Source organism: Trachypithecus francoisi, unplaced genomic scaffold (assembly GCF_009764315.1).
Source record: "Trachypithecus francoisi isolate TF-2019V2 unplaced genomic scaffold, Tfra_2.0 Lachesis_group15, whole genome shotgun sequence".
NCBI classification, from domain to species: Eukaryota; Metazoa; Chordata; class Mammalia; order Primates; family Cercopithecidae; genus Trachypithecus; species Trachypithecus francoisi.
In genome coordinates, this window is record NW_022681460.1 from 828,213 (window position 1) to 850,347 (window position 22,135).

A 22,135-nucleotide genomic window follows, 5' to 3' on the forward strand; every position below is an offset into this window, starting at 1 on the left:
GAAAATTTAAAGGGTATGGGCGAATTCATTTGAACTCATTTAATTTTTTTGTTTGTTTGTTTGTTTTTGACAGTCTCACTCTGTTTCTCAGGCTGGGTGCAGTAGTGCAGTGACAGCTCACTGCAACCCCAACCTTCCAGGCTCAAGTGATTTTCCTGCCTCAGCCTCCCCAACCGCTGGGATTTACAGCATTAACCACCACACACAGTTTATCACCTCTTGGAGACTAGCTTTGAGTTTGGGTATTCAGTGAACTGTATTTTGGTTAATTCCCAAAGTTTCTCACTGTTGATCTTTAATTTGCTAAAAATCTAAACGTGTTGTGAAATGCGTTACATTTCCTTAGCATTCACGGATTCCCTGTTAGTGGGGCAGAGACACAGAAGGGCAGAAGGCGTTCAGACATCATCAGGGTTGCAGTTGAGTGCTTGCCCCGAACACACTGGAGCTCTGGGCTCTGTAGCCCCACGGGGTCCTCTGTCCACTGAGGGGGTCGGGTTACCTGGAAGGTTTCTCCAGCCTCTGCGATTTTGCCCTTTCAGGTTAACATCTCATCTTTGTCCTGGACAGCATCGCCTTTTGTTCACTGACCCACGAGTGAACAGCTGGTCAGTGGCCAGTCCTGCTTCCTTCAGCTGGGAGGTGGTGATGTGGTTACACTTCCGTGGAACTTGGTTCTTGGTGTATTAAGGGTTCAGTTGTATCTTGATTTTTAATCTGCACCTCCGAATTGGTCTTTTGATTGCAAAGAGATTGCTTGCTGGATTTGTTTCTGAATATTTCATGGATAACAGGAGAACCTCGCTTATCTGTGTGTTCATTTAATGTGTTTTTGCCGGGCATTTAAATGGGTGTGTTAGCCCTTAGCCCACTTTCTGTGTGTGGTGGATTCATTGAAATCCTTTATGTGAAGTCTCTCTTCTATTAAGGCCAGAGGACATGGGGTGCTGTCTCCCTAAACTCGGGGGAAATGGCATTGTTCTGCCCTCCTCCCTGGGAACCCTGGTGTTTCCAGGTCTCTGGACTTGGCTCCCTGGGAGAGGGGCTGTGGCTTCTGGAGCCCATTCTGTGAGGGACTGACTCCTTCACTTGCTTTATTTCCCACCGTCTTTGCTGCTTTATGACTCAGGGATGAGGGAGTTGGGCCCGGGGGCCTTGCCTGTGCCTGAAAGGCCTGATGCAGAAACGCCTCGTGGGAAGGATGTTCCTTGAGGGCAGCTTTTGGAGTCTTTTCCTACTTTAACTGAGAAGTAGCTATTCACATGGTTCTATTCTGCTAGTGTGTTTCAAAATAATTGGTGTAGAGTTACGAAGATGTCTGAGACACCCATGATCCACTCCGGGCCAGTGCCGGGCATTGTACTCAGATGCCTTCAGACCACATTCAGACGCCAGAGATTCTTGCTTGGTTATTCTCAAACATATGAGAATCTTAAACGCGAGCCACGGTGTGGATTTTCTCTTGAGCCCCCATGACTTTGCTTTGTATTTAGGGGATGAATGACTTCATCAAGGGGAAAGAATTTGAGGAAGGAACCTCTGAGCCTGGGGGGGTGGGGAGGGGCGGGGGCAGAGGGAAAAGGAGCTGTAGGGGGAGGAGCCAGGCTGGGGCGTCTCCCCATGTTGCTCCCCACCCCTGGCGCGAGGCCCCAGGGACTGACTGACTTTCCCACAGGAAATGTGTATGATTGCGTGTCTGTTTTGTGGGCGGGCCAGTTGGATTGAGGGAATGTCCGTGTTGTGTGATTCCTTATTGATTCGAAGGTTGAAAAGCTTTGTGCTCAATACAGGGGTCTCTTGGTGCGATGGGAAATGTGATCGCAGCCGCCTTCGGAATGGGGAGAGCCCTCGAGGCCCTCAGTGGGGGCCGGTGCTGGCCTTAACCTCCCTGGGTGGGCTGCCCTCCGGGTGGGAAGGGAGGTCCTCGGTGGTGGCCGCTGCTAGCCTTCGCCTCCCTGGGTGAGTGCTGCTCCATCCTCGGCTCTCCGACTCCTTGCCTGGCACCTTCCTCGTTGGAGGCCGTGATCCATCAGCGTTGTCCACGCGTGTCCTGCAGACTAGTGCTGACTGCAGGTTCAGTGGTGGTCAGAGGAGGCCAGAGGAGGCCCTCGTGATGCGAAGCTAAACGTTTAATGATGGCGCTGCTGAGTGCATGAGCCGCGTCAGCCCAAGAGTCCGGGTAGGAGGGAACCGTGGGGTGGAAGGAAGACTGGACAGATGGGTGCTTTCTTCGGCCCCTGGGAGCACAGCCAGGTAAATGCTCAGACCTCCTGGTTTCTCCCGTATTTCCTTAAATAGCAAGGGAAGGACTCGGGGCACACAGGGACCTGATGGGTATAAGCTGTGTCCTCGCATGGCCCCAGCTGTGGCCAGTGACGTTATTCTCTTTAACCTCAGGCTTATTTTGTATAAAAACACAAGGGAAAGAAGTAGTTCAAGGGCCTCTAAAGACTTATGTAATTGTTAATAGGCCTACTTTTATGCTTTCACATTTATTAAGAGCAAGTCATGAAAAAACTCATTTCTGTTTGAAGAAATCTTTACTGTTCTCATTTTTGTGGCAAGCGACATTGATTCTTTGTTTGGTGAGCGTTAGTGCCCTCCTGCCCAGTGCCGATGCCTGGCGTGTCCTCGCACACGCCTCTGTCCGTTGGTCTCCGTTCACCTTTCCGCCTAGAATTGTAGGAGGGGCACTGGGATCTTAGGGCTAGAAAGAAACTCTGAAGACCACTTTTAGGGGCGGCTTTTAGTCAGGGCTCTCCAGAGAGACAGCCAGCCGGGTGTGTGTGTGTCTCCAGGGGGAGGCTTGCTGCAGGAGCTACAGAGTCCAAGAAGCCCCAGGACCCACAGCCTGCAAGCTAGAGTCCTGGGAGGGTGTGGCTTGAAGACTTGAGAAGCGGAGGGTGCAGATCCCAACCGGGTCCGAGGAGCTGAGACCCAGGAGCATGGGCGGCAGAAGTCGGATGTTACTGGCCCATCAGCCAGACAGGTGGAGTGAACCCAGTTTTCCCCACCTTGCTGTTTTACTCGGGCCCTGGGTGGATAGGGTGGTGCCCCCCACACAGGCGAAGATGGGTCTCCACTCAGTCCAGAGGCAAACATGCATCTCACAGAGAAATAATGCAGAACCAGTCATCTGGGCACCCCGGGCACGCTCAAGTCGATGCGCAAAACCAACGCCGCGCATGGCCCTGACGTCTGCATGTTCGCATCACTCCACGTGCATGGCTCGGTCGTCGCCTCGGTGAGTTTGTAAGCTCGTTGTGTGGTTCTGGGGGTCTTTGTCCCGGGTGGTGGTGGTGATGACAGGCTCCCCACTGCCCCAGCTCAGGTATGGAAGGTGATGCCACCAACCGCTCCTTATTTCTCAGACACTTGAGCGGGTGCTCTGTGCAGCCAGTTCCACCTGCAGCAGCATCTGTTCCCTATGCCGATTCCATCCGGAGTATGTGCCTCCCTTCTGTTGAGGGTGCAGCCTTCTTTCAGGGAAGAACTGTCCTGTTCGCCTATGTCTCCTGTGGTATATCTCATGGCTGAATAAGTAGCTATAGGATACCTCGGTGGCTGAATGATAGGTTCCTTGGAAGGAAAACTTGATACTTTTTTTTCTTTTTGGGATGGAGTTTCACACTCAACGCCCAGGCTGAAGTGCAATGGCACAATCTCGGCTCATTGCAAACTCTCCCTCCTGGGTTCAAGTGATTCTCCTCCCTCAGCCTCCCAAGTAACTGGGGTTACAGGCGTCTGCCACCATGCCTGGCTAATTTTCATATTTTCGTTAGAGACGGGGTTTCACCATGTTGGCCAGGCTGGTCTTAAACTCTTGACCTCAGGTGATGCACCCACCTTGGCCACCCAAAGTGCTGTGATTACGGCCGTGAGCCACCACACCCAAGAACTTAATACCTTTTTAAAAAAAATCATAATGGGCTTGTTAAATGCTTACGTTAATGTTTATTTTTAAAAATGTAATCTGTGACGTTTCAGCTTTTCATAGCACTTCTCGTGTGAACATTTTAAAAAGGCCCTTTAGTCGTGGGGAAGAAGGGGTTATCCCTTTCAGCAGAGGGAGATGGAGGAACAGGCGCTGGTGGGTCTGAGCACAGGCAGTCACCCCAGCCTTGGTGCTTGCTTAGGTCTGTTCTCCGTTCACCGTAGCCGCATCCACTCTCATTGTCAGCTTAAAAATAAGCATTTTCCTCTTTCTAATGGGAACACTTAGTTTGTTAACCATCACGTTAAGGTATCGAGAATGATGGCTTTCAGGCCTCAGATATGAGACAAGTAGTAAATGCAGCTGACCTTGAACAACATAGGTTTTGAACTTCGAAGGATCACTTATGTTAATTATTTTCCAACCAAACCCTTACTGAAAAAACCTGGCTTTGTGGAGAGCCGACATTTCCTACATGCGGTTCCATAGGGTGGCCGCGGGGTCCTGTGGATACATAGATTTGGGTCAACTCGGGGCGTGTTCTGGAATCCATGTCCCTGTGTACACAGAGGGACAACTGCAGCTTTTTAAAAGTTTGTGTCCTGCCTTGTCCTAAAAAGGCTCCAAGGTGGATGCAAAATTATTTCATTCTTTTGGTTTTCTTGGTGGGATATTGATGTTTATTCTTCAGTGTCTAAAATCCTGAGAGAACAGAGTTAGTGCTTCAGGAACAAAGCCAGTCTGGAAACACATATTAAGATATCCACCTTTTCTTCATGGTTTCACAAAAGCCCATGATCATATTTTATTCAGTTGAACTGTAGGAAACTGCCAATATTTGCTGTTTTTGCCCTACAAAATGGCAAGTTCATACGATATTAAAAACAAAGGCTGCCTGGATGGGGAAAATAGGAATCGGTAAGAACCTGAAGTTGTCTGTCATGGCCTCTGAGTCACAGGTAAATAAATCTGCATAAGGGGAAGTTGGCTGTACAGTATTTTCCTTCTGTTTAGAGACTGTCAGAAAAAGGTCAGTTCCATTGCGTTGGGTCCCTTTGCCTCACCTTTGCTGCAGAGGGCACTTGCCATTATTGCTCTTGTTTCCAGTGCCCAGGAGGCTGATGCCACATAGAAGACCTGCAGATCGGTGGATGTGAAACAGGCATCGAACACGCTGTGCACCTTGGGACGCATCTGAGAAGTGTGTGCTTGCAGCAGGTCTGAGGTGAGGGTGTGTTCCATCTCCTCTCCCTTCTCTGGCTTTGCAGGCCTTTGAAGTTGGTCCTGGAAAGTGAAATTAGTTAATGCTGATTTAAGCTCCAGGTCAAAGTCAGGGGGCCGAAGAGACCCGCCCTTCACTAGGGGTGTGAAGCATTGGGCCCTCCCATCAGGAGGCAGCAGGGACTTGAGAAAGCCCCACATGCCCTCCAGTTCCCTTACATTGAAAGTTTTTGTACTCGGCCATGCCGGGTCATTTTGGGAGGTAAATGGGGGGTTCACATGGGGGTGTGCAGTATTCTTAGGTGTCAGGTGTGAGAGTTGAATTTGTAGAAGCTGTGCAGATAGGAAAGGGCTTGGCAGGGAGTGCTGTTTACACAGAGCCGATTTAACGGGAGGTCTGTGCTCTGCCTGGCTCCGTGTCTGATCGGTGTCTCCCGGTCTGCAACAGGACTTTCACGTGACTTGGCGCCATCGTCCCACTCTGTGTAGACGTCTGAGGATCTGTGCGCGGCTGCTCTGTGAGAATGAGTTGTGATAATGAACTGAGAAACAGTGAACAAACCCTGAATTGGTTAGCACTGGTTCCACGGCCACTTCTGCCGCGGTTGGAGTCATTCATAATAAAGTGTGCTGGACTCCTATGCAGAGCTCTGAATTTCAGAGGCCCTTTAACTCGGCAGCTAACCAGCCGCTTCCTTCAGAAGACATTTGAGTCCCCTTTAGCTGCCAGGGTGACCCTGGGAGTTTGAAGATGAGTGAGACAAGCCCTCCGTGTCTTGTGGATTTTACTGTCCAGAGGGGAGACAGATGTGGATGGCGAAGGAGGCCGTATCAGAGGTCAGCGCACGTCAGATTTGTTTCTTCAGCACTTGCTGTGTTCAGGCGGTGCCCCGGGCCATGTGCAGAGCATCTGGGGACCCTGCCCATGGCATCCTAGGCACAGATAGCATCTGCGCCATCTTCATACTTGGCCTGAGTTTTGGGGAAGTACCGAGGATGGCTTCTGCCTTTGCTGGAGAGAGTTGGAAGTCAGGGCAGCCCTCCACAAGGAGATGATCACCAGCTGATTCCTCAAGAAAGAGAGGTGGTCCCCACATGGGCAGAGCAGGGCAGCATGCACACACCTGGGTGTGGGGTCTGGGGCAGGTGCATCTGAGTGGGGTCTGCTGGGAGACAGCAGGGGTGAGGTGTGAAGGCAGTTGGAATTTACGGGATAAATTATCACTAAGGCAATGCTGGGAAAACATAAAATTGGGAGTCTCTGGGGTAATCGTGGACTCAGGGTGACCCTGGGCATGGTTGTTTTCAGGTTCTGAGGCAGAGATTTAGGAAATTGAGGCAGAGCTGAGCCCCAGATGAGGATGAAGACCACCCTTGGGATGTTGAATGAGACAGGGGTGGAAACCCAGTGAATGTCCTGGGGTCAGTCCAGCAGGAAGGTAGCAGAGGAGACCGGTGTCTTCAAAAGCCCCTTGGGGCCTGCCTCTCAAAGTGCTGGGATTACAGGCATGAGCCACTGCTCCCTGCCGATACTTTTAAAATTTCTAAGCTACTCTCTCTCATACCCACTCCCGTATTTTTTTTTTTTTTTAGACCAGGTTTATTGCTATATTTTTTCCAAGGGAACCAAACAGTAACCTGTTTGAAGTACAAATAACACCGTGTTTAAAAACTGAAAATGCCAATTTGCATAGAAGTTTCCAAATACCCAGTTGGTTTGAGCCTTGCATTGCAGCCTCACTACCTGCTCTTAAATTTCTACACGATGTGTAGATAGCGAGGCAGGGACGGCTCGTACATCTTCAGGTTTCGATTCTACTAACTTGGGCTATATTTTCATTTATTTTGGCACACCTGTGGGTGTGGCAAGCAATGCCAGGGCATTTATTTTGAAGCTTGTCCAATAATAGTTGGGAAGATTTTCACATTTTTAGAATTTTCATAGTAATAGTTATAATTTACAAAGAATGTAAAATTGTGTAGTCATTATTTTGCTTTTTTCTAGATGTGCCCCGAAATAGGATTGCTAACTATCATTCTACATCACAGGATTCAGAACAGTACCCTTTTGGAGCAGATGCCTGTAATCGAGGAATTCCGCCTAGTTAGTTCACTTTAAGCGTGTTTACAAGGTTTTCTTTATCCTAGTTGGCACCTGTGGCTATAGTTTGTTTTTACTGCTGAGGAATATTCCATGATGGAAACCGGTAATTCATCTGTTTTTCATATCGGTGGACATTTGGATTATTTTGGAAGGGTGTGTATGTCTATTCAGCCTTCATTTTTTTTTTATTATACTTTAAGTTCTAGGGTACATGTGCATGACGTTTATATCATGTATAACTCCCCAATGCAATCCCTCCCTCCTCCCCCCTCCCCATGATAGGCCCCAGTGTGTGATGTTCCCCTTCCCGAGTCCAAGTGATCTCATTGTTCAGTTCCCACCTATGAGTGAGAACATGCGGTGTTTGGTTTTCTCTTCTTGTGATAGTTTGCTAAGAATGATGGTTTCCAGCTGCATCCATGTCCCTACAAAGGACGCAAACTCATCCTTTTTGATGGCTGCATAGTATTCCATGGTGTATATGTGCCACATTTTCTTAATCCAGTCTGTCACAGATGGACATTTGGGTTGATTCCAAGTCTTTGCTATTGTGAATAGTGCCGCAATAAACATACGTGTGCATGTGTCTTTGTAGTAGAGTAATTTATAATCCTTTGGGTATATACCCAGTAGTGGGATGGCTGGGTCATATGGTACATCTAGTTCTAGATCCTTGAGGAATCGCCATACTGTTTTCCATAATGGTTGAACTAGTTTACAATCCCACCAACAGTGTAAAAGTGTTCCTATTTCTCCACATCCTCTCCAACACCTGTTGTTTCCTGACTTCTTAATGATTGCCATTCTAACTGGTGTGAGATGGTATCTCATTGTGGTTTTGATTTGCATTTCTCTGATGGTGAGTGATGATGAGCATTTTTTCATGTGTCTGTTGTCAGCCTTCATTTTTTCAGGATTTCTTGTAGAAGATAATGTAACAGTGTAACATCTTCTGCTAGGGAGCCAAGACGAACCCTGATTACAGCCACACAGACTCTCACATAGACTGTCAGGCCTTGTTACCAACGCACAGAACCATTTTCTTAAGTTGAAACACAGTAGCAGATCCTGAAGCCATGTGAACGGGTCCTCCGATCTTACACTTGGAATTCACTTTTTATTGCTATGTCTGCTAATTAGGAAGCATATCAATTACACAGAAAACTGAGAATGTAAAATTATATGTTTATAACAGAAAAAAACTTATTTAATAGCCCAGAACACATGGCTATGTTTTTCCCTCATGCCCCACCACTGTTTTCTTTGCTTGAAATGGGAAATGACACTTGAAGGCGGTTTTCTAGCGACTGTTAGACTGGCACAGTTCTTCAGAGACAGAGGATGTGAAGCACATGGAGAATTTCTGTTTGTGAAATGTGATTTCCTGGCCGCCTCATTCAGGCTGCCACCGCCTTCCCCTCTGGCCGCCTGCACCGTGGGACGTCTGAGGAGGTCCCTGTTTCATCCTCTGGAAGTTTTGAAAAGGAAGGAGAGGAGGGCGTGCAGGGTGTGGTGCATTTGTGTTGGTCCTTCCAGCTTTTATTTGGCGTCTCCGCTGCTTTGGTGGTTCCTGCCTTTATGTCCCTAGCTCGTGGCTTCATCCTTGTGTCTAACTCAGAGGCAGACAGATGGGAAGGGAAGTTGTATTCAGCCAACAGTTTGATGTTATTCTCAAGGCTCAAATCGACTGGGTATTTGGAGACTTCTGTGCGAATTGGCATTTTTGGTTTTTAAACGTGGTGTCTTATTTGTACCTCAAATGGGTAACTGGTTCTCTTGGAAAAAATATAGGCATAAAGCTGGTTCTTGAAAAAAAAAAATGGGAGTGGGTGTGAGAGAGTGGCTTAGAAATTACAGCAGTAATGGCTGGGCATGATGGCTTACGTCTGTAATTCCAGCACTTTGAGAGGAGGAGGCAGGTGGATCCCCTGAGGTTAGGAGTTCGAGACCAGCCTGGTCAACATGGTGAAACCCCGTCTGTACTGAAAATATGAAAATTAGCCGGGCATGGTGACAGGCACCTGTAATCCCAGCTACTTGGGAGGCTGAGGCAGGAGAATCACTTGTACCTGGGAGGCAGAGGTTGCAGTGAGCCGAGATTGCGGCGCTGCACTCCACCCTGGGCGACAGAGCAGAAACTCCATTTCAAAATAGAAAAAAAAAAAAAAAAAAAACACCCTGGTAACGGAAACCTGACTGCATCATCTGTGATGCAGATGGTGGATTATTTCATTTTTAGTGACAGGATGAATTGGATATGTTTGCAGTATTGATCTTGACAAGGGAAATGGTGAGAACGAAATGTGCCACCCAGCTTGGGCCTTGCCGTTGGCAGAAGACCCTGGCGGGCAACCGACTGGAGACTCGGAGACCGAGGGGAGAATTCTCACGCCTTGACGCTGGTGCAGTCTGTGCTTCTGGACTCCTGCTGGAGGGAGCGGCCCCTTTGCCTTGCAGGCTTCGGTGCAGTGGAGACCGTAGGACCTGCCCCTCCTGGCACACCTGTGGGTGTGGCGAGCAGTGCCAGGGCTGAGGCACAGGTGTTGAGCCCGAACGTGGGATGGGAGAGGCTGCACACGCCGGCAGGCGTCTGCTCCAGCAGTGGGGATTTCCGCAAGGGGGCGGGGCGTTGATTTTCCTCCTTGAATTTGGGTGGGGAGGGTGTCCTGGGGTGCTGTGTCTGCACTTGTGTTGCTCTGAGGTCAAGTTGTGGCCTCGAGTCCCTGTCCCTCTGCCAAAGTAAGGGTTTGCCCATTTTCAGGTCAGATTTCCCTTGGGTCCGGGCCTCTAGGAGTGGGGGGCATTTGAAGGGGCCGTGAGCACGGTGGACGCGCGTGGGCCTCTTCCTCTCCCCTCAGCTCCTGGGCTGTGTGTGAAGAGCTGCCCAGCGGAATCACCCTTCTGCCTGGCGTTTCATTCACCAGAAATCGTTCTCACTGTGGACTCTTGAGTCAAATGTAATCCAGGAATGGAACGTGCTGTTGCTGGATGCCACACACAGCATCAGGAGCTTAGCTGGGGATTATATGATCTTACCCCACACCTTAAAAGTCAAGACTATAGTTGTCAGGCCTCTGAGCCCAAGCCAAGCCATCGCATCCCCTGTGACTTGCACGTATATACGCCCAGATGGCCTGAAGTAACTGAAGAATCACAAAAGTGCAAATGCCCTGCCTGGACTTAACTGATAACGTTCTACCAGAAATAAGTGAAAATGGCCAGTCCTTGTCTTAAGCGATGTTTTTTTTGTGTGTATGTGAAATTCCTTTTCCTGGCTTATCCTGGCTCAAAAAGCTCCCCCACTGAGCACCTTGTGACCCCCACTCCTGCCCGCCAGAGAACAACCCCCCTTTGACTGTAATTTTCCTTTACCTATCCAAATCCTATAAAACAGCCCCACACTTACCTCCCTTCACTGACTCTTTTTGGACTCAGCCCACCTGCACCCAGGTGAAATAAACAGCCATGTTGCACTCACAAAGCCTGTTTGGTGGTCTCTTCACACGGATGCGCATGACAATAGTTAAGGGGATACTGAAGTCTTTGGCAGCTCCAAGAGCTTTTTCAGTTTGTGTCGGGCCATTTTAGGCAGAAGGAAAAGCTTGCTTAGAGAATCTTACAGAAATGTTTGGTGCAGTGCCATTCACTCGTGGAATAAATGTGTAACTTTCCATGGCGGCCCTCTGGAAAGAGATGCACTCTGAGTGCACCCTGGCCTGCTCACTACAAGAATCGGCCGTGTCACCCCGCTTTCCGTGGGTCTGCAGATGTGCGTGGTCCATCGCCCTGCACTCTGGCCATGGAAGGGAAGATGATCTGGAATGCTAGCGACAGTTATCGGTGCGTGTTGATGTGTGCTGCTTTCTACAGGGGAGAACATTTCTATTTAATAAACATCTCATCACGATGATGACTGCAAGATATTTGAGTCTCATTCAATAGTGTTTCTGGGTTCCTTCTGTTTTTAATCTGCTTTCTAGCACTAGGCAAGTGAAGACATGGAAAGTAAAAACCCATCGAACTTGTAAAGACATGGTGTTGTGTAGGAGCAGACTGTAGCCTCTGGCTCTGTTTAAAGATTGTAGTAAACCTCTTACCTGGCATGGTCAGGGTGTAAATTATCTTGTTTAATCGAAATGTGTATGAGTCAAAGCTGTTGCCTGCATTGTTGTTGAAATACCAGATTTTAAGGGAACATGTCAATGTGCCGTAAGATACCAACAAAGTTCCTCACTGAGGTTCGGTGCGGGTTCGGAGGAGCTGGGCCTTAAGTCACCAGGGTCGTCTCTGGGAGCAGATGCTCAGTGTGGGCATTAGTCACTTAGCCTTTCCAGAGCCAAGGAACAGCTCTCTGTGGTGGTTTTTGGAACCTGTATTTAGAGTCAGTTTGTCCCACTTGACTCGAAGTTGCTGCCCAATTTCAGACTTTTGCCTCCACCGTGCGCTCGTTTTCTTGTCCCCTGATAACTGCCTCGGTTGCCCCGGCCTGACACTCGAGCCACGTCTTTCATGGACACAGGCTCCATGGTGGGGCAAAGGCCGCGACTCCGGCTTGCACAGTTCCGTGCCTCTCACCATGGTTTATCACATCACTCCCGGGATCTCCCGTTTAGAAGAAGAGTGTCCCATTCCTGCAGGCCCTGTGTGGTGTGGAAACCACCCCTACCTACCTTTCTCCTGTTTGAACTGTACTGTGAAGCTATTTCTGTTCTAGTCAACTGTCAGAATTTAAGGAACAGAGATTTATGTAACTTATCACACGCTTCTCAGGAGTTCTTTATGAATTTCATTCTGTTGAGAAATTATTGCAGTTTTCACGGCTATGCTGGTCTCACGTTGAGGCCCTTGAAATGAATTCCCTTCCCCATTGTGTGTTAAGGTTGTGCCTGGGAGCTGTTGAGGCCTCACCTCTGCTTAGGGCAGTGGCTTTGCTCTCCTGACAAGAGGAAGAATCTTATTTAGAGCATTTCTAATGTGGTTTTTGCTTCCAGACAGAATTCCTTTTTTCACAGAGACAGCCACTAAAGTCATAAATTATGCTCAGGATGGACACACGAGTCAGCTGACAGAGTGGAGTCCAGAACAGATCCAAAGACGCAAAAGCAGTTCAGTGGAATTTGAGTCTTTTCAACAAGTTGTGCTGGAATTATGGGACAGCTGTATGCAAAAGAGTGAAAACAGGAGAAATTCCTGTATGATAATTAAGGTGGACCATAGCCCTGAATGTAAAAGACCAAACTACAAAACCTGTAGAAGAAACGGAAATTGTCGAGACCTAGGGTGAGAGCTCTTAGCCATACCATGATCCATAGTCAAGGAAGAAAACAAGTAGGTAAGACTCATCAAAATTAAACTTCTGATATAAAAGACATCCCTAGGGAATTGAAGAGACACATTTTCGATAGATGGGGAGAAGATGTCTATGAACCATGCAGCCGGCAAAGGACTCGTATCCAGAATGCACAGGACTCCCACGGCTCATGACAGAGAACAAACCACCTGACTTAAAAGCAGAAGAGACCTGAACAGGTGCTTCGCTGAGAAGGACAGGAGGATGGCCCGAAAGCATCTGAAATGACCTTCAGCGTGACTGGTTGCACCGAGATGTGCACCGAAGCTGCAGTGAATTTGTTCACACCCCTGCTGGAGCCCCTGAATAAGGTCTTCCGACAGCCCCAGGTGCTGGTGAGGACAGGCAGTCGGGACTCCTGTGCGATGCTGGGGTTCAGCACGGTGCAGATAGCTTCACAATTTCTTACAAAACTGAACTCACACAAAAGTGGGGCCCGGTGACCCTAATCTTGGGTATTTACCCTAGAGAAACAGAAGCTGATGTTTAAGAAAAACTGTGCCCAGATGTTAATAGCGCTGTCTATAGTTGCCCAAAACAGGTTACAATGTGCCACAGCCATACATGGAATAATAAATACCCAGCAGCCCCGAGGCCTGGCTGTTGATCACAGGACACCCTGGGTGCACCTCCAAGCACGATGCCCAGGAAATCGTGATTTTGCGAGTGTTTTGCCATAGCACTCGCAAAAGACAGATCCGAGGGATGGGAGAACACAGAGAGGTTGGTTGCTGGGAATGGGAGGGTATGCTTATGAGGCCCCGTGAGTGGGTTTGGGGCTGTTGGACTGTTCTGCTTGTGTGATGATGATTATGGGAATATTTGTGCCGAAATTCACAGAACTGAACACTGTCCACTTTACAGTAATTTTAAAAAAGTGGTAATATGCTCATTTTTGGTACTGTTTTTAATGGAAGATGGTTTGCAGATGATTTGTCAGGGCAAGCCTGTCTCAAGAGTTTGTAGATGATTCATTAGGGGCCTGTCTCAGGGCCGTTGGGTTGGGTTGGGTTGGGTTGGGATGGGTTGGGTTGGAAAAGCCTTCCCTGTTGCAGGCAGTAGTATGGGGCATGGAAAGGATATTGCCAAGGAAACACGTAGAATCCTTTGAGGAAACGAGTATTTCTAACTTGCTATAAGATAGAATTGGAATTTGTAGTAGTTTTGTTTTCTAGAGTCTTGGTAGAATAGGGAAGACAGTGTAATAAAAGCTAATTTTGAAATGAAGAATTTTAAAGATTTTCAACAACAATAGCTCTAGGAAGTCACCCTGGAAATGCTTTTAAAGATGTTCAGTAGCAATAGCTCTAGGAAGAGTCACCCTGGAGTTGCTTCTTGAGCATTGGTTTCCTGGCTGTATCTTCCGACTTTCATTTTTAAGTTTTCCTGTGAGTTGGGGATGTGTGGGAATAGCCATCCCCAGGTGTTGGGTAGGAGTTGCCCTGCAGGGGGGTGCATGTGCCCCGAGGCCTGAGGCGCTATTTCAACCTAGCTTGGAACATGGGGACTCTTGTCAGTGGCTGGAGTAAGAGTACCAGCCTGGCAGGCTGGGGGAGCCCCGGGGTGGTCTGGGCACTGTCCTCCCTGCCTGCAGGATGGCAGCTGGAGGAGCTCGAAGGCTGCCTGCCTCGTGGCTGTCAGCGCAGCAACCCCTCCTGGCCCTGGAGCAATCTTTGGGTCCATGAGTCTCTGCGCCGGGACTTGCCTCCTGGGACCTCCGCCACTGTCCTGAGGGCCCTGGTGCCACTTTCCTGGTAGGACCCAAGCGTCAGGCAGCTGTGACCCCAGATTCGGTTGTTTTCCCTGCCATCTCATTGCAGCACGAGTGCTCACCTCACTCAATGTAGAGCCTCAAGTTCCTTCAAGATCCCCAGAGATGGAATCTCCCAACTTAACAAGATAGTTGGTGACAAGATTTGAGCGGCACTGATTTAACTCAGCTTCCAGAGTTTAAGTTCCCAAAACACAGTCCTGCTCCTTCCGTGGCCTCATCCTGTGTGGCTGGTGTGGATGCGGGGTTTCCGGAGGGTGGGGCTGAGGCAGGTCAGCAGCAAGGGGGACGGCTCATTATTGATCGCTCAATGCCTTGAGGATAACTAGGATTAATGACCTTTATAGGGCTGTAGGTTTGGGGTGTGTGTGTGTATATATATATGTGTGTATATATATATGTATATATGTATATATATGTGTATATATGTGTGTGTATATATATACGTGTATATATGTGTGTATATATGTGTATATATATGTATATATTTAAACGAGGTGGACACGGTTATCACTGCAATTTTTCTGACATGAACCTTGGAGAGCAGAGGGTTTAGGAAACTCCTGAAGCCACACTGTCAGTGGTAGCCGGGCGGTCTGGCCTTAGACCCTGCACTGTTTGCCCCTCGCCACGCTGTCAGCAGACCCGGGTGGTCTGGCCTTAGAAATCACGCTGGTCGCCCCTCCCTGCCACGTTGTGGGGTTTTTCCTGTTTCTGGGCAGCATTTGATAGCTTGTGAAACAAGACCAAGACTTACTATGAGTGGATAAGCCATTATCTGAGATCCAGAACGTTTCCTGGACCTGGCGTTGCCGAGGTCACATAAGGGGAGGTAAAAACATTTTCATTGTGGTCATTGGAGCTCCTGAAATGGTGTTTTTCCCAGTGAAAATTGACTCATAAAAATCTGTTAACTCAATATTATGTGAACAGGAAGAAGTGTGTCGGGCTCTAGTTAAATGTCTCAGAGCCACAGAAGTAAATGAGGGCACCTTCGGAGCACAGCCTCCCGGAGGAGGCCAAGGACGTTTGCCTGGAGGATGTGCCATGAAGCAGGACTAGGGCAGGGCTGATCTGCCTGGAGAGGCCTCTGTCATGATGTAGGCTAGTTGAAGTAGTTGAGGGGTGGTGGTGTGAAGTTGGTGGTCCCCAAGGAAGCCCCTAGCAAGGCCGGTTGCCGTGGGATGGAAAACTGCCATTCAGTGGCTGTAATCCTGGCTTCACGGGTCTGACATACAATCCTACACTTGGATACTTGGATCCCAGCCAGGTCAGATGGCCCTGAAAGGACATTCGGACTGTGACGGCTGCACCCATTTTCAGCATCGGTAGGGTCTCCTATGTATGTGTGTGTTTCCATTTTCTTTCAGTGCAATTTCTCCCAGTGTAGTCATGAGAAATAGAAGGAAACGTGGAATGAAGATGTGATTGAGGAAAGTGTGGTGTGGTCTTTGACCATATTTTGCCTTGGTTGGTGCTCAAGAACTCCACCTGACCTCAGAGCTGAGCGTTTCTACCAGGAAGTCCTGCCGTTTATCCTACCTCGAGGCCTGTTGAGACACTCCAAGAAGCTTCGTTAACAAATTGCCTTTTCCTTTTGCAGCAGTTGGATATATTTGCAGCAAAACAAAGGAATAACCCCCCAATATGGTGACTAAATGCATTTAAGTATAGATGACATTCAGTCTTTAAGGGCCTGGGATTTTTTTTTTTTTTTTTTTTTTTTTTTGAGACGGAGTCTCGCTGTTTCGCCCAGGCTGGAGTGCAGTGGCGCGATCTCGGCTCACTGCAAGCTCCGCCTCCCGGGTTCCCGCCATTCTCCCGCCTCAGCCTCCGAGTAGCTGGGACTACAGGCGCCCGCCACCGCGCCCGGCTAGTTTTTTGTATTTTTAGTAGAGACGGGGTTTCACTGTGTTAGCCAGGATGGTCTCGATCTCCTGACCTCGTGATCCACCCGCCTCGGCCTCCCAAAGTGCTGGGATTACAGGCTTGAGCCACCGCGCCCGGCCTGGGCCTGGGATTTTAATCATCTTTGGGTCATGTAACTAGTGGTGTTGGTGATGAAAATCTCCTGACAGCTTTGTTCTGCCACGTTCCTCAGTTTTGAATGATGATCTTCCTGGTGTTGTACCTTGGAGGGGCGTTTGTGTCAGTAGAGAGCAGAGTGGTGGTTCCCAGAGGCTGGGAAAGGACAGAGGTGAGGCCCCTGAAGGACACTGGTCTTCCTGGTTTAGGGGTTTGGGGCTCAGCCACCTTCCTGTGTCCGTGTCAATTATACCCAGGATCATTTTCACTCGCCCCACTTTAGTTGAGCATTGGAGCTTCAGGATGTGTGTGCCCACGTCACCTGGGCCGTGATCCTAGAGTTGGGTGAGACTGATTCCCGGGTTTATAGAATTACTCTGGGATTATTGAAAACAGAAGCACCTGAGGCATTCATAATGCTATTTCCTGAACATAATTTATGTTCAGTTCTTCAGAAACATTTCTCTGAGGAAGCATCTATAATTTTTGTTTTCTGCCACTCAGTGCTAGAAAGAATTGTGCAACACTCAAGTGAGTGGCATTATTCCCCTCCCTCCACCATGCAAGCAAGAATAAAGGTCCCTCTGGCTCCCCTCAATCTTCTCGTCTGCAGGGCGCCTGGCGTGGCAGTGTGCTGCCTTCCGTCTTCTTTCTGGGGAGAATTAGTCGTGTTTGTGTGTACTGCTCAGCTTAGCCTGGTGTGGTTGTGTGGGTGAGGAGCTTGGATGTTAGGTGACCCTCCCAGGCCTGCCTCCCACCTCCCTAGGCCTTGTTCTAAACTGACAGATAACCAGTGTGTTTTGGAAGAGGACAGCAGCAGGGCAGGAGAGAGTTTGTTCAGACTTTCTCCTTGCACTGATGTTTGAGTCTTCATCCAGCCTGGGCCCTTCTACAGAGCTGCCTTTGTGTGTTGCAAACCATTCCCTCCCCATAACCATGCTTTCAGAGGTTTGGAAATGTGACTTAACTGGTCTTCAATTTAAAGCGTACTATTAAATTTTAGTGTTGAAACTGATGTATTTTATGGCCTTTATTTGATTTCTCTTGATTTTTTTCCCCCATATGAGACATGGCATCTTAAGGGAGACAGCCTGGTGTTGGCCCCCTTTCCTAAGGATGGAAGTGAATTCTGAAAGCCCTTTATGTAGGCAGCGAAATAATCAGGGAACTGTTATTATAGCTATGCCTGTCCATGTAAAGCGAGCACGACTCATAAGAAGAAGAAAGTGCAGCCCGGGGGCAAGGTGAGCCCTAATGCTGCCTGTGGAACGGAAGAGCAAGCGCAGGTGGTTGAGTTAGCCTCCAAGCCCAGCCTGTGCCCCCCTCACATCCCTCTGCATCTGCAGGGGCACAGGCCATGCTGCCACCCCTCACTCAGTGCCTGGGCTGATGCGTCAGGAACAGGGGGTACTGTCCGCCCCTTGCTCGGGGCCAGCGATGATCTGTCAGGATCCCTCGTGCTCATCTGGTCCTCATGTCTTCATCACCAGCCTCCTGCTGGTAACGGGCTTGTTATTACCTTGGTATGGGTAATAACATACCCATACCAACGTATGTAATAACATACTCATACCAAGGTGTTGTGGGGCGGTGCTTAGTCCTCCGAGGGAATCGGCCCTTAGCTGATTCATATTCAACAGGACCGGGAAGTGGGTTCTTGTTCCATGTCCTGGATCCTAGGAAGCCCTTGCCCTGGACCCTGTAATGTCCGGGGTCTTCCTGAGAAATGCTGGTGCCACTGGAGCACAGCCCAGCCCCCTCCAGTTTCTCCGCTTTGTAACTGCACTTGTGTTCAGCAGGTCTTCCAGGACTTAGACGCTGCTTGGTGTGAGCCAGGTTTTGTGTGGAAAGAGGACAGGTCCGAGCCGGCCACCAACCAGCCCAGAACCATCTTTTATGCTTCCAGATTCTGTGTCCAAAAACTTACCCATGGACATTGAGGCTGATGCATTTCTGCTCCAAGACGTCTGTGGACTCAGCTGGAGGGATGGAAAGGATGCAGACCCTCTTCACTCCTGGCCTGGGCTTGGACCTGCTGTGCAGCCTCTCAGTGGCACCAGGGCCCCTGTGTGTCACAGCGGCCTCGGGTTGGTGGCACTGCCCCAGGATGTCCCAGGCTTCATGATGTCCAGGCTCCCCTGGCATGGCGGCCTCAGGTGGGTGGCACTGCTCTGACGGACATCCCAGGCTTCATGATGGTAGGGCCTCCTTGTGCCATGCCGGCCTCGGGATGGTGGCACTGCCCCAGGGTGTCCCAGGCTCCAAGGCCAGTGTTCCGTCCCGCGAAGGGAAGTTGTACTGTAAGGTCTAGTCTCAGAAGGTGCCTGGGGTCCTATCCTTCAGAGCGGTCCTACACTCACCATAAATCAAGCCAGGGGAGGCCCTGCCAGAATTTGCAGCTGTGTTTCAGGTTGTTCCACAAGGCCTCTTTTATTTTGGCCGAGTCAGGTATATAATTCTTTTTCTCTCTGGTTTTTTTGAGACAGGCAAAAAAAAAAAAACAAAACCTTTTTGTTGCCCAGGCAGTGGTGTGAGCATGGCTTACTACCCCCTCAACCTCCCAGGCTCAAGCGATCCTCCTGCCTCAGTCTCCTGAGTAGCCAGGACCCACAGGCACATGTTCCACGTGTCCCCATGCCTGACTTATTTTTGTATTTTTTGTAGAGATGGAATTTTGCAATGTTGCCCAGGCTGGACTCGAACTCCTGGACTTCAGCAGTCCAGCTGCCTCAGCCTCCCAAAGTACTGAGATCACAGGCATGAGCCACCATGCCTGGCCAAGTGTGTTTCTAATTTCAAAATTAAGAGGACCCAGAGCCAGTTAATTACATCTCTACTGGAACATGCTGCTTATAGTGCATTAGGAAAAATCATCCAGAACTTGGAAAAGGGGCCGGACAGACACAGCCCTTCGAGGTTGTCTGATAAACCCCTGGGGTCTTGAACCATCTAAAGGGATGCACCATGTCAGACTCACTGTTGTCGACGGGCTGAAGCCCAGGTTTCATGAGGTTATGTGTCAGCTTCTAGTACTTTCTCTGGCAGAGATGCGAGTGACTTCTGCTCACTGAGAGGCTCATCTCAGGGACTTCATGGCCTGAGGGACAGCAGGTGTTTGAGCTGATCGAGCAATCTCGCGCTACCCTTATTTTCTGAAACGCCTATGAGTGACTTCTCACACGGTCTTTGAAGCGGCTTCATGCCCCCGCTCCTTGGTAATGATCGAATGCTTTTTTTGACCCCTCATCCCCTTTCTTTGGGGGTGTTCCAGTCTCAGTTCTCATGTGTTCTACTTCTACAGGAATTTCTGAAGCTGCTGAGTGTAGAAAGCACTGAGGAGGCTGTGCTCCCACCCCCGTGAGCCTTCCAGGCATCATCCTCTCCCCTTGGTGAGGCGGTGTCCATGGCACACCCAGGAGGCTGTGCTCCTGTCCCCCGTGAGCTTTCCAGGCATCCTCGTCTCCCCTCCAGGGGGACAGGAGGAACCTTTCAAACCCTTCTTAAACGTGTTTTCATGTCTTTGTTTTAACAGATTTCTTTGCATCTTCTCCCTTATCCAGAAGTGAGGGTGAACGCTGAGTTATTCACAGGAGTCAAGAATCCACACACAGCCCAAAGTGACGTTTGTTTCCCTGAAATGATTTGTGTGTGTTCACCTTAAAATGCAACTCAGTAAAACAGGTGTGTTTTGAGGAATGACTTTAAATTACCCAGGTAAAAACGTGACAGTTAAATTTCATCGTCTGTGCGGGTGTCCACAGCCCCCTTCTGTGGTTGTGTGTGAGTTTGTGACTTGTGGTTATTTTTGAAGACAGAAAATCTGTTGCTGAGGACTTCAGAGGGTGTGCTGGGATTGTGTAGGGTGGACATGGGGGGCTTCAGTGTGTGGCTTCCTTGAAGAGGTTTAAATTAAGGTTGAGAGTCCCTACTCCAAAATGCTCCGAAACCTGAAACATTCCAAGCTTCCTCATGACACTCGAAGGAAATGCTCTTCGGAGCACTTTGGATTTCAGGCTGGGGATGCTCAACTGGAAAGTGAAATATTGCAAGACCCTTCTGGCCCCAGGAGCTTGGATAAGGTGATGGAGGGGGCCTGTGCTGGGTGACCCTGGAGTGTGAGGCAGCCTGGGCTCGCTGGACTGGTTTTTGTAGGAGTCACAGAAGGGAAAGCGGGTCAAAGTGGCCACGCCTGGCTCCTGAGAAGGCTGGACCAGAAGGAGGTGGGCGCAGAGGGCAGCAGTTGAGTCCCCAGCGTCTGGGGCTCCTGTCCCTGGTGGAGTTGAGAGTCTCCTCTAGTTGTGGCCTCTCCCCTGTCAGCAGCCACTGAGGCCTGAAGGGAGAGGGGGCTGAGGAGAGGAGGAAGGATAGGCCTGCTTCTGGAGAGGGCCAGCATCGGCCTGTGCTAGCCTCGTGTGTTACTCCTGCGTCCAGTGTGCACGGCCGTGCCTCGTGATGTAGCGGTTCCCGGAATGCACAGCGCTCTTGTCTGCAGTAACGGCTTTGTCTTGACCCTTGGGGGCAAGTTACCTGTTTCCCCAGTGAAAAGAGGTAGAAAATCGTATAGAAATGCATTTGCTGGCCGGGCGCAGTGGCTCAAGCCTGTAATCCCAGCACTTTGGGAGGCCGAGATGGGTGGATCACGAGGTCAGGAGATCGAGACCATCCTGGCTAACACGGTGAAACCCCGTCTCTACTAAAAATACAAAAAACTAGCCGGGCGAGGCGGCGGGCGCCTGTAGTCCCAGCTACTCCGGAGGCTGAGACAGGAGAATGGCATAAACCCGGGAGGCGGAGCTTGCAGTGAGCTGAGATCCGGCCACTGCACTCCAGCCTGGGTGGCAGAGCAAGACTCCGTCTCAAAAAAAAAAAAAAAAAAAAAAAGAAATGCATTTGCTCTGATGTCTATTTTCCGATAAGACACGGTCGCTTAGGTGAAATCTTTGGGAGGTCAAGGCAGGAGGATCACTTGAGGCCAAGGGGTTCAAGACCAGCCTGGACAACATAGCAAGACCCCATCTGTATAACAGAAAAGTTAGCTGAGTGTGGTGGTGCGTGCCTGTGGTTCCTGCTACTCTGGAGGCTGAGGTGGGAAGATCACTTAAGGCTGCAGTGAGCTGCGATTGCTCCATTGTCCTCCAGTCTTGGTGGTAGAGCCAAGACCCTGTCTCAGAAAAGTAAAAAAAGAAAAAAATCCAGAAATGTCATTTTCTTTTTAAATCATCCCAAAAGAAAAATCGTTTTTTTCTAAGAATGTAAAGGGAAATGGATACGATTCTTTCCTTGCATTGTTTCTCCTTTTCAAATATTTACAGTAGTCCATCCACATCATCTCTCATCTCATTACAAAGCAGCAGGTGTCTTTGAGGTTAGTGGTGTTTCTCTGTGTCGCACCTTGGAGAACAGCCAGCATGAAACCTCTTACCACGATCGTGCGCATCGTTTGTAGTCCCAATTAAAATCCTCTCCAGACACGCCTGTGCTGCTTATTATAGCAGAACTTTGGTTGTGCTGAAATGTGCATTCAACTAATGGTTTTAAGTTCATATCTGAGATGATGCTGTATAATTCATGAAGCATATGGGATCAGTAATGATTGAAGATAATTCTGGCTGATGTCATTTAGAGGATATTTTTCACTTCAAGTTAAAGCTTCCTTCATGATAGTCATTTTGGGATTCATTTAACTATGTGCTTTATTTTATAGCTCAAATTTTCATTAGTCATTTCATA

At 49.2% G+C, this 22,135-nt stretch overlaps 2 long non-coding RNA genes across 5 annotated transcripts; both read left to right on the plus strand.

Annotated features, from left to right (window-relative positions):
• Positions 1 to 1,841: 1,841 nt before the first annotated feature.
• Positions 1,842 to 3,652, plus strand: LOC117096852. The gene is made up of 3 exons (XR_004442679.1): positions 1,842 to 2,989; positions 3,116 to 3,244; positions 3,372 to 3,652. It is a non-coding gene; the product is annotated as an uncharacterized LOC117096852 (long non-coding RNA).
• Positions 3,653 to 3,848: 196 nt separating this feature from the next.
• On the plus strand, positions 3,849 to 18,045 carry LOC117096851. 4 transcript variants are annotated; one of them, XR_004442678.1, is made up of 4 exons: positions 3,849 to 5,159; positions 5,252 to 5,417; positions 5,886 to 6,239; positions 9,527 to 9,799. It is a non-coding gene; the product is annotated as an uncharacterized LOC117096851 (long non-coding RNA). The 4 variants fall into 4 exon arrangements; XR_004442677.1 differs by having other exon boundaries at positions 5,886 to 5,992; XR_004442675.1 differs by lacking the exons at positions 5,252 to 5,417; positions 5,886 to 6,239; positions 9,527 to 9,799 and adding exons at positions 15,751 to 16,030; positions 16,482 to 18,045.
• Positions 18,046 to 22,135: the final 4,090 nt, after the last annotated feature.